This window comes from Octopus bimaculoides, chromosome 1 (assembly GCF_001194135.2).
Source record: "Octopus bimaculoides isolate UCB-OBI-ISO-001 chromosome 1, ASM119413v2, whole genome shotgun sequence".
NCBI lineage: Eukaryota > Metazoa > Mollusca > Cephalopoda > Octopoda > Octopodidae > Octopus > Octopus bimaculoides.
In genome coordinates this window covers 3,656,405-3,668,525 of record NC_068981.1, presented here as the reverse complement: position 1 = coordinate 3,668,525, position 12,121 = coordinate 3,656,405, and the positions used below count along the sequence as shown (strand labels likewise).

At 37.7% G+C, this 12,121-nt stretch overlaps 1 long non-coding RNA gene across 3 annotated transcripts in view; it reads left to right on the top strand.

The window, feature by feature from the left end:
- LOC128250479 (uncharacterized) overlaps positions 1-12,121 on the top strand; it is a 102,572-nt gene that overhangs the window by 31,061 nt on the left and 59,390 nt on the right. For all 3 annotated transcript variants that reach the window (XR_008266502.1, XR_008266516.1, XR_008266518.1), the window contains exon 2: positions 7,939-7,996. This is a non-coding gene — a long non-coding RNA (uncharacterized LOC128250479). The remainder of the gene's footprint in view (positions 1-7,938; positions 7,997-12,121) is intronic.

The window sequence follows — 12,121 nt, the reverse complement described above, 5'->3', positions numbered from 1 at the left end:
GTACAAATCCAAATATATGGTACCCTAGGCATAACACCTACATGAACTTCTAACTTGTTGTCTCTTGAGGTCTCTGGGTGAGACTTGGATCCAACTTGTACAAATGCAAAACAAAAGTCAAACATAAAATAATAATAATAATAATAATAATAATAATAATAATAATAATAATAATAATAATAATAATAATAATAATAATAATAATAATAATAATAATAGTAATAATAATAATAAAGAGAAGGTGACGAGCTGGCAGAAACGTTAGCACACCAGGTGAAATTCTTAGTGGTATTTCATCTGTCTTTACATTCTGAGTTCAAATTCTGCCAAGGTCAACTTTGCCTTTCTTCCTTTCAGGATCAGTAAATTAAGTACCAGTTGCGTACTGGGGTCAATCTAATCGACTGGCTCTCTCCCCCAAAATTTTGGGCCTTGTGCCTAGAGTAGGAAAGATTATATATTTGTCTGACCACATGTATGTATATTTGTACATATGTATGTTTGTATATATTTATGAATGTATATATGCTTTATGCATTCTTTTATTCATTTACTTGTTTCGGTCATCTAATTGACTGTGCCCCTCACCCCCGCCAAAAATTTCAGGCCTTGTGCTTAGAAAAAAAAAGAATAATGATAATAAAGAGAGCAAATAGAAGAAAGGGATTGCTAAGTGTGGAAGACTGTGTACATATTGAACTTGAGAGCTTAATGAGATACCTAACCCAAAGTAAGGAAACCTTGCTAGTGAGTCAGGAATTGTGAGCAGAAAAAAAAAGGGAAAACAAAGAAAGAAGTACAAAAAGGACATGAAGAAGAATTATGCAAGAAGGGACCATACAATCAATTCCATGTAGCCACAACAGAAGTTGCTGGAAAAAATAGGTGGGATTCGCTGATAAAAGGGTGAAAGGCAAAACTGACTCAGCAAAATTTGAAATCAGGAAATAATGAGAAATGATACATTTCTAAATCTCTCTGAGGGATTCATGCAGTAGGGATACATTGAAGTAGTTGTATGCTGTCAACTTAATGTGACAGTCCCCTGAAGGGAATAATACTATTGTTGGTTAGACCTAGGAAGCTGCACTGCTTCCTGTCGGCCTTGACACATTTCCTGTGTCCTTATGTTTACAAGGGGGAGACAAGCACCTCCACCTCTCCCCTTTGTAAACGTAAGGACACAGGAAATGTGTCAAGGCCGACAGGAAGCAGTGCAGCTTCCTAGGTCTAACCAACAATAGTATTATTCCCTTCAGGGGACTGTCACGTTAAGTTGATAGCATACAACTACTTCAGAAAATAAGTCAGAAATGTTGCACAGCATTTTGTCTGGCATACTCATGATTTTATTATCCTGTTGCAATAATAATAATAATAATAATAATAATAATAATAATAATAATAAGAAGAAGAAGAAGAAGAAGAAGAAGAAGAAGAAGAAGAAAAAGAAAAAGAAGATCATTGAGAAATGATAAGGGATACAATTACCTAAGGGTATCGCAAGATGATAGAGTAATGGAAAGAGAAATGAGAGAGAAAAATCTCCAGAGAGTACAAGAGAAGAATTAGGAAGGTGCTTGAAACAAAACTGAAAGGAAAGAATATTATCAAAGCAATGAACACATGGACCATATCAATATTGAAGTGTTCTGCTGTAGGGATGAGTTAGAAGAACTAGAAAGCTGTTTCCAATGCACAATGTGTATCACCTAAAAGACTTTTCAATGCCATATGAGAGAAGAATGGATAGCAAAGAATTGAGAGATAAGAGGATGTAGCCAGAGATATTAAGATATTGCGGAAGACAATGGTGATAATTGTTCCTGAGAGTGTCAGTGCCTTGAGCACAGCACTTAAACTGCTCACTCGCAGCTGAGGAATATTGAAATTGAAACCCAGATTGGCAACTTGCAGGAAAGTGCCATTCTGTTTACTGCAAGAATCTTCAGAAAGGGTTTTGAAATTTGAGGAAACTTGTTGCCAACTGACCTCAAGGCAACTACCCTTTCTAACTAAAGTAGCTTTAATTTACCCTTTCCTCACTAAGAATGGTTTTAGATTTAGGTTGTTAGGATAAAGAACCCTGAAGTCTGTTTGAGATTTTTAATGGAAAAAATATTTATTTTTATCATGGCTGTGTGGTAAACAGCTTACTTACCAACCACATGGTTCTGAGTTCAGTCCCACTGCATGGCACTTATAGTCTTCTACTATAGCCTCAGGCCGACCAAAGTCTTGTGAGTGGATTTGGTAGACGGAAACTGAAAGAAACCTTTCGTATATATGTATATATATATATATATGCTTGTGTGTTTGTGTTTGTCCCCCCCAACTTCGCTTGACAACCGATGCTGGTGTGTTTATGTCCCCATAACTTAGCAGTTCAGCAAAACAGACTGATAGAATAAGTACTAGGCTTACAAAGAATAAGTTCTGGGGTTGATTTGCTCGACTAAAGGCAGTGCTCCAGCATGGCTGCAGTCAAATGGCTGAAACAAAAATAAAAGAGTAAAAAAGGTTTTTACTATGATCGACAAACACCAAGACAATTCGAAGCTTATCGTTTTTGGACTCAGTATCGTAGTAGTTGCTGTTGTGATGTTAGCTGATCATTGTGTCTTGCTGTCATCACTCTCCATTCTCTTTGTGGTGTCACAGCACTCTGGTCTGCTGCTGGTTCTGCTACTGTCTGCTGACTGCCACTTCTGTGTCCATCTGCCCTCTTTCGTCCAGTCTGCTGTCTCCCGTTTGATGGTGGTGGCTTAAATGCACTGAATATATAGTGGTGGTCTTGTTCAGAAAAAGTACACCAAAGATGAAATTGTTGTTATGTCCGATTCCATACAAATTCTTGAATGATAAGATTCTTTTATGACATTTGTAATATTCTAGCAAATTGCAATTGTATTTTTGAGGTTTTTTGGGGGTTTTTTTGCATTAGATATAGTGATCTGGATTTCATTTTTAAGTTAAATATTCCTGCTGCATCATACAAGACCAGCAATGTCGACAGAAAGGGATTAGCCAATATCATCAGCCTCAGTATCTAATTGGTCCTTTATTTGAATGACCCCTAAAAGATAAAAAGCCAAGTTGACTTCATCTGGATTTGAACTCACAATGTAAAGAATTAGAACAAATACTGAGAAACATTTTTTCTGACACCTTAAAGAATCTACCATCTTGTCAACTCCCTCCTCTTTATTAATGAGAATATAAAATACAGTTTGCTTCTAATTCTTCTTTCTTTGCCATAGTCACATGGTTCTGGGTTCAATCTCACTGTGTGGCACCTTTGGGCAAGTGTCTTCTACTATTCTACTATAACCTCAGGCTGACCAAAGACTTGTGGGTAAATTTGGTAGACAGAAACTAAAAGAAGCCCATTGTGTGTGTGTGTGTGTGTGTGTGTGTGTGTGTGTGTATATATATATATATATATATATATATAAATAAATATATACATATATATAAATATATACATATATATAAGTATATACATTACCATCATCATCATCGTGTGTATGTATATATATATATATATATATATATATATATATATATATATGTGTGTATGTACGTATGTGGATATATATAAGTGTGTGTGTGTGTCTTGTATCTGTGTTTGTCCCCCACCACCTCTTGACAACCAGTGTTGGTGTGTTTATGTTCCTGTAACATAGCAGTTCAACAAAAGACTCGGATAGAATAAGTACCAGTTTTTAGAAAAAAATAAGCCCTGGGGTCGATTCATTTGCCTTGAAATTTTCCAAGGCAGTGCCCCAGCATGGACACAGCCTAATGACTGAAACAAGTAAACGATAAAAGATGGCAGCACTTTGTCCCTTCCCCTCTACTTCCTTCCCCACAGCCCCCAACCTACTGGCATCACAATTACCTTAATGAAACCCCTTGTTGTAAATTAATTGAAGAGGTGTGGCATTTGGCCATCATGCCAGCAACTCTTAAGAAAACGTAGAATTCCTGTATTCATTCCACAGACAGCAAATTCTTCTGCCTCTCACATTGCAGTCAAATATTCTGCTTCTTACTAACAAGATCTTTATCATCCCTGCCAGACACCATTATTACAAAAACAGCCTCACACTACAATCTTCCTTTTCATAAACAGCAACGCACCTAAGACATCCGCTCTTCAAATGAACAAAGCTTGGCAATTTCTGTCACTGTTCTTGTTGTTGTTGAGGATGATGATGATGATGATGATGTTTCCATCGTTGATGATGGTGTTTTTGTTATTGCTGTTGTCGCTGTGGTCATTGTTCTTGTTGATTTTGTTGTTCATGTCGTTTTCATTGTTGTTGTTGTTGGTGCTGTTATTGTCATAGTTTAGCTCTAGCTCAACCATGGTTGAAAGGATGAACGGCAAAGTAGACTCTGGTGGGCTTTGAACTCAGAATGCACAAAGCTAAGTCAAATAGCACAAATATTTCATCTGTTCCTTTATCATCTCAGCTGATTCACTACCCTAGGTTGGCTGGTACTTTATTTATCACCCTCGAAGGCATGAAAAGCAAGGTTAACCTCAGTAGGATTTGAACCTCAAGTGTAGAAACCTAGGAGGAACACTGCAAGATATTTCAACCGATTCTCTATCAACTCTGCCATGTCCTTATCTACTTGCAGAGCATTGTTCACTTGTCTGCTGCTGTTATGTCTCCCCCCAATTCCCCCTCCCCCCTCAAAGAATCTTTGTCTTGCAAGTTACTTAGTAACCCTGTCAGTGCAGGTGCCACTTAAAAAGCATCCCGTCCACACTGTAAAGTGGTTGGCATCTGGAAGAGCATCCAGCTGTAAAGACCATGCCAGAACTGACCTCAAAAGTGCAAAGCAAGAAGACAGTTTATCGCCAAGGTAGTGTCCTCCAGTTCAACACCAGCAACCTGGTCGTTTGCTGCCTTCATTTGAATCATTTTGTTAACATTCAAACTGTTTTTGGTCTGAAAATAAATTTTGTCTTCTACTCCTACCAGTCTCCAAGACCCTAAAAAGGGTTACAGACACTCCCTTTCATCAATTAAGTTAATAAAATTTCAGAATATTTTCATGGATTAAATTTATTAAAATATCTCCAAATAATCTGAGTTATTCTCTAATTACAAGAAATCCACAAAATATTTTCTCATTTGGAAAAATATACATTTTAGTAAATTCTCTTTCAGTTTTACATTTCTTCAATTTTATTTTTCCAATTTTTAACACTAGTACATCAATAAAAATAGATTTTTATAATATTTTTGGTGGTGGTGGTGCATTACTCTATTTAGAAATAATGAACTTATGTGAACTTATATTTCATAACTATCATCACTGATATATTTTTGCCGTGAGTGATGGTTTGTACGATGATTTAATGCAGTAAAAACCAAAAAAGAAAGGAAAAAAAAACAAATCCATGCATTGCAGTTTCCATGCAGTTGCATGACGTCACTTTTTACAGAACCGACTCAACTGCCAATATGTATCTGCATTCCATTTATGGTGAGATTTTTGCTTTTCTGGAAACATTCTGCATGAGATAAATCTCTCATGCAATCTGAATTTTCTGTTCATTGGAATAAAAATTTGCACCATCTCCAGAAATTTTGAGATGCTGAGAAAGGAAAGGAAAACAAAAGAAAACAAATAACATTGGAGGAAATGCATCCATCGTTTTCATTTAATACGAAATGAATAGCACACATGCACACACACACACACACACACACACTCACACACAGAGTATATTGGGTCATCCCCAATAGAATGCAGTTTTTTCAATTACATGAGTGAAAAGTCTTCACCTGTGTAAGATGTTGTTATCTGTTTGGTGGGATATGAAAGGTTTAGTCCACTTTGAACTTTTAAACCCAAACCAAATGATAACAACGGAGATCTACTGTGAACAGCTTGAGCAGCTTAAGTCAGCGCTAGAAGAAAAATAGTCGTCTCTGGTTTTAAGACAAAAGGTTTTCTTCCATTTGGATAATGCTCAGCCATGTACAGTGAAGATGACATTCCAAAGGCTGGAGCTATTTGAATTGGAAACCATGCCCCACCCACCATATTTATCAGACATTGCCTCATCTGATAATCATTTATTCTGCAAGCTTCAAAATCATTTGGATGGAAAAAATATGAATTTTGTAGATGAGGTCAGAACAGTACTAGAGGAGTATTTTTCATCACGGACAAGTGAATTTTGAAAGAGGGGCCTTGCAAGTCTGCCAGATAAGATGGAAGAGTATTGTAGAAAATGAAGGAGAGTATATTTTAGATTAGAAAAGAACTTTGTTTATCTTAATTTTGAAAAATAAAAGAAGTATAAAAAAATCGCATTATTTATGGGATGACCCAATACATATATATGCTCATATACACACACATACACTAAGGTTTACTGTGACCTGTTCATGTGCTGTCAACCACTTTGATTTCCCCATCAAGGTCTCTCATGAATCCCAGGATTCACAAGGACAGATCTTATGATGGCTGCTATAGTGTATAAGTGGCTGAGGTTACAACACAACACCTTGGATGGGATGCCAGTCCTTTGCAGAATTAACTTTCCATCTATTGCTGAAACCCATTTAAAAAAAAACTGGCATTCTGTTATGATAACAAGGGTTCCAGCTGATCCAATCAGCAGAACAGCTTGTTCGTGAAATTAATGGGTAAGTGGTTGAGTGCTCCACAGACATGTGTATTCTTAACGTAGTTCTCAGAGAGATCCAATGTGACAAGGCTGGCCCTTTTGAATTACAGGTACATCTCATTTTTACCAGCTGAGTGGACTGGAGCAATGTGGAATAAAGTATCTTGCTCAAGAACACAACACACTACTGGGGATTGAACTCATACCCTTATGACAGTGAGCCAAATACCTTAACCAGTAAGCCGTGTGCCTTCGCACTCACATTACAAACTGATAGACCAACATTTCAAGCACTTCTGTTCTCCTTCTCATCTCAAAGCCTAACCTCCACCAAATTGTAACTGTCTCTGCCTTTATCAGGTCATCCAACCACTGCTTCATCACAACTGACCAATACACATTCACAAACTACTCAATGCTCTCCTTCCTTAGACCCTGTGGCACTGCAAATCAACTATATGGTCAGAACTCCACCAGTTTTAATGCCAGACACCCCAGGCAGATGACCAAAGCCATTCTTTTAGGCATGCTCCCTCCACATGCCACACACAACAAAAACTCAATGCCCCAAGTCCCCCAAGCAGTTCCCTATTCAGGCAGAAAACTGGGACTATGACAAGAAATCTCATAGCCACCAAAATCAAGTTGAAATCTCCAGAAAATAACAAGAACCAACCAGCATCTGCCAACTCACTGGATATAATAACACTGAAGCTAACCTCCGACCTCTCTGAATCTTATGTAAGACTTAAGTAACTAATGTCTATATATATAGATGCAGGTGTGGCTGTATGGTAAGAAACTTGTTTCCCAACCACATGGTTCTGGGTTCAGTCCCACTGCATGACACTTTGAGCAAGTGTCTTCTTCTATAGCCTTGGGCCAATCAAAGCCTTGTGAGTGAATTTGGTAGACAGAAACTAAAAGAAGCCCATTGTGTTTGTGTGTGTATGCATGCGTGTTTGTGTCACTGTTCTCAACTCTGCTTGACAACTGGTGTTGGCATGTTTACATCCCTGTAACTTAGCAGTTCAGCAAAAGAGAATGATAGAATAAATATCAGTCTTAAAGAATTATTATGATTAAACAAATGCTAATAACAATAACTGTAATAGTTAAAACATTGGGGTATGTCCCTTGGATAACCAGTGCATAAGTATCTGCATTGTGTATTGTACTACTCCAATGGTAAATCAAACTTCTGCACTGTATCTTACACTTGCTTATCAGAAAACACATTTAAGAATCTACTATACCAGCATTTTGATTTCTTTCAACAGGATCCTAAAGAAAACAGTTCATTGTTCTCAAAGCACATCTGGAAAAAGAAAGATACAGGTAAGTCTACTGATATTGTATGGTTTGACTAGAACAGAGTTCTCTCATACAAAAATAATCAAAACGGTGTAATTTATGTTGGGCTGAGAAATATCACATCATAAACACTGCTTTACCAGTAATGTTTAGACATGCAGCGGTGATAACAATTTGTAAACACAGTGTGACAAGTTTGTATCTTTTCTCCAAGCAATACATGGAAAACCAATGATGAGCAAAATCACATGGTGTTCCATTGCCTTTTGCCTCTACAGTTACAATTGAGTTTGATGAAGATAAGATTGATGTCTGAATTCTTGTATCCTAGCATGAAACTATGGTTACAAAAATAGACACAAGCACATATTTGCATGCATATATGTATGCATATATGTGTGTGTATCTATGTCTGTTTGTAATGTATATATTTATGTACAGTACCGTGCAAAAGTCTTCAGCCACTTTAAACTATTGCAAATTTCTACTAATTGCCAACTTATAAGTGAATGTTTCACATCGTGATTTTTACAGATGAAACGTTGGTCTTATTGGGGTCATTTCCACATCTAACCATTAAATTTTGTAGTAGAGGTTCTGAATGAAAGGGGAAGATGCAAGATGACCACCAAAAATGGCCGTGCAAAAGTTTTCAGCCACCTCACATAAACCAATCAGGATACAGTGTTTTAAAACAGAAAAATGACTATAATGAAAATTTATTACATAATGTTCATTTCAAGAAGTTACTGTACATTGATAATATTTTGTGTGACTTCCCTTAGCTTGAAACATTGCTTCAATGTGCCTGGAAAGAGATGCATACATATCTTTCACCATCTTCACAGGTATGAGATGCCATTCTCTGTGGCTGAGCTCCCACAACTCTTCAAGGTTGTGTGGATTCTTCTGACGAACTCTTCTCTTTAGTTCTGTCCACATTTGCTTGATGATATTTAAGTCAGGGCTCTGAGCTAGCCAATCTTTCAATACAGTAACACCTTCATCAGCCAGACTCGGTTGTGTTGCATGCGATCTGTGGCATGGAGCTCCATCATGCTGAAAAATCTCTCACCTTCATCCAAGTCTGGCATCAAATTGTCCTACAGCAATTGGATGTGTTTGGCACTATTCAAGTTACCGTAAATTTTAACCAACTTTCTTGAACCATCATTTTTTATGAATTCCCAAAGCATCAGACTCTTACCCCCAAACTTCACTGTTTTCATCTTGTAACGTGGCTCATTTCGCTTTCTAATAACTGAGAATTTGTCAGAAGGCCTCCAGGAAAGCACATCTTCCCCTTTCATTCAGAACCTCTACTACAAAATATAATGATTAGATATGGAAATGACTCCAACAGGGCCAATGTTTCATCTGTGAAAAACACGATATGAAACATTCACTTATAAGTTGGCAATTAGTAAATATTTACAATAGTTTAAAGTGGCCGAAAACTTTTGCATGATACTGTAGATAGGCATGTATGTATGTATGTGTGTGTGTGTGTGTATGTCATTATTCAATTTATTGCACGATTTCTCGCCAATAGAAAAAGAACCGGTTTCTAGCCTAGATCCAAGGCTCCATCATTGGAATCTCAACATCAACTACAGGGTATTTTTGTTTGTATATATATGCATGTATGTATGTACAGATTTGTATGTTTTACGTATGTCTTCTCATGCATATACTTACATATCTAGACATGCTCATATATATTTCAATGATAGACTTCTGGAAAGTTTCACAGATTTTTACAGTTCCAGTGATGGACTGGATCTGTAGTCTTTGAATTAGCTTCCTCCTTTCTGGTTTTGAGAAGCTTAATTTCTCAAGATTAGTATTTAGGCAGTGTGTTACATATCCCAGGGCCCCAATAATTACAGGTATAAACCTGAACTTGTAATCTGGATAGAGTAACTGCAGATTTCTCAATAGTTCAGCGTAGGTGTTCTCTTTTTCACTGATCTTCAGCTTTATGTTAACATCCGCTGGGCAGTTAATTTCCACAACTGTGCAGAGTTTCTCTTCTTTATCCCAAATCATGATATCAGGTCTGTTGTGCTTACATTTTATTGAGGTCTTCACTGGTATATTCCACCAGTATTCCTTTTTATTATGAGTAGCCATGGCTTCTACCATATTGTGGGTTCTTATTTCTTTGTTCTCGGGATTATCCTTCCGATGGATTTAATTATAGAGTGTCCTAACTACAACATCATGTCTCATTGGTAGATAATACCATGATGACATTTCCAGACAACTGCTTATGAAGTGGGTAATATCTTCAATGTATGTATGTATATGTATGTATGTATGCATTCATATACAAGAGGATCAGTTGGTTATGATTTTATTCAACATATTCCTGTCTCAGATTCATACACTTATTGCAGCGGTCCTCCTGTTTTTCGATGCCCTGTAAAAAAACTCAGATAATTGGGCCTCCAACCAGGCCTTTCACAACACCCTTAAAACCAGGAATTTTTCATTACCCCTCGTATATATGTATGTATCATCTGTCTATCCTTCCATCTATCTATACACACACACACATGCACACATAAAAGAAAGAGAGAAATGGGTGGCTGGGAATGTGAAAGAAGAAAAAGATCTAAGCTATCTATTCTGTTATTGTATCCGAGAATGAAAAATATGGTTATGGAATCAAGGTACATGTGTCTTTTATTTAGTAATCAGCCAGTAATTATCTGGCTTTATAAGCAGGCTTCCATTCCGTTGCAAATCTCAAGCATCCTATATTCTCTCTCTCTCTTTCCCTCCCTCTCTCCTCTCCCCCTCTCCCTACCTCACTCATTATTTCCTTTACCGTTTCCTTTTCTTCTTTTTTCTTTACTTGAATGCTTTCTCTTCCATAATCTTCTACTAAATTGGCCGTCTTTCAAAACAAGGAAGCATTACAGACATGATGGTAGTAGTGGTGGTAGTGATGACGGTGGTGGTGGTGGTGGTGATGAGAGTTCCTACTGTGGGGGTGGAATAATTGTTGAGCAATGGGTGGTGGTGGTGGTGTTGAAAGTGGTGGCTCTTTGAGGTAAAAACAGTGGTGATGGTGATGAAATAGCTGGCGGTGGTGGCAGCGGTGGTGGTAGCATATGGTGGTGATGGCAGGGATGGTGGCGTGGCAGTGGTAGTAGTGTTGGAGCCGGTGGTAGATAGTAATGGTAACTGTGCATTGTACTTTTGGTTAATGACCATTATGGTGGTGGGGAGTGGGGATGGTGGTGTTGGTGGAACCGTTGAAGTGGTGGACAATTGTGGTAAGAATGGTCGGCAGTGGTGCTCATGAAGAAGCCGACGTAGAGGACGTAACATAGTTGTGGTGGTGGTGGTGGTGGAAATTGAGATGGGCAGGAATGCTGGTGGGGTGGGGGGGACATTAATGGTGAGAGTTTGGTAGTTGTAGTGATAGGAACTGCTGCAGAATCAGTTCTCTTGGTGGTGATGTGAATGGGGAGGTGGTGGTGGTGGTGGTGAAGATGCCAGTTGTTATGGTAGCAGAGGGAATAATGAACATGACAAATCGAAGACATGAAGACATATATTTTGCGTAAGTTGTACGTGTGAGCGTGTGTATGCCTACATGTGAGTGTGTGTGTGCATACGTGTGAGTGTGTGTAGGCATACGTGTGATTGTGTGTATGCACATGTGTGAGTGTGTGTATGCATACATGTGAGCATGCGTATGCATACGTGTGAGCCTGTGTACACATATGTGTGAGCATGTGTATGTATGTGTGTGAGCGTGTGTATGAGGAAGAAATGATGTATTGAGTGAAAGTAATGTTGTTTCTAGACTTGGCAGTATATAAAAGCTGAGGAACGAAGAAGAAGAAATGGAAAAAGAACTATTGACGTGTGTGTGTGTGTGTGTGTGTTAGTAGCTGGAACTTATTAAAGCATGACTCTGAGTTTCACGTTGTCAATATTCAAACAATTGAATGGATTGAAGTAGCTTAACAATATAGAAGCAAAAATATTCGTAAGCACATGGAGAAATGATTAGACATGAAAATTTGATTGGCAACCAAAAGTCATTAGAAAACACGTCTCATTTCATCTTCCTGTATGCAGAACACATGATATATATATATATATATATATATATATATATATATATATATA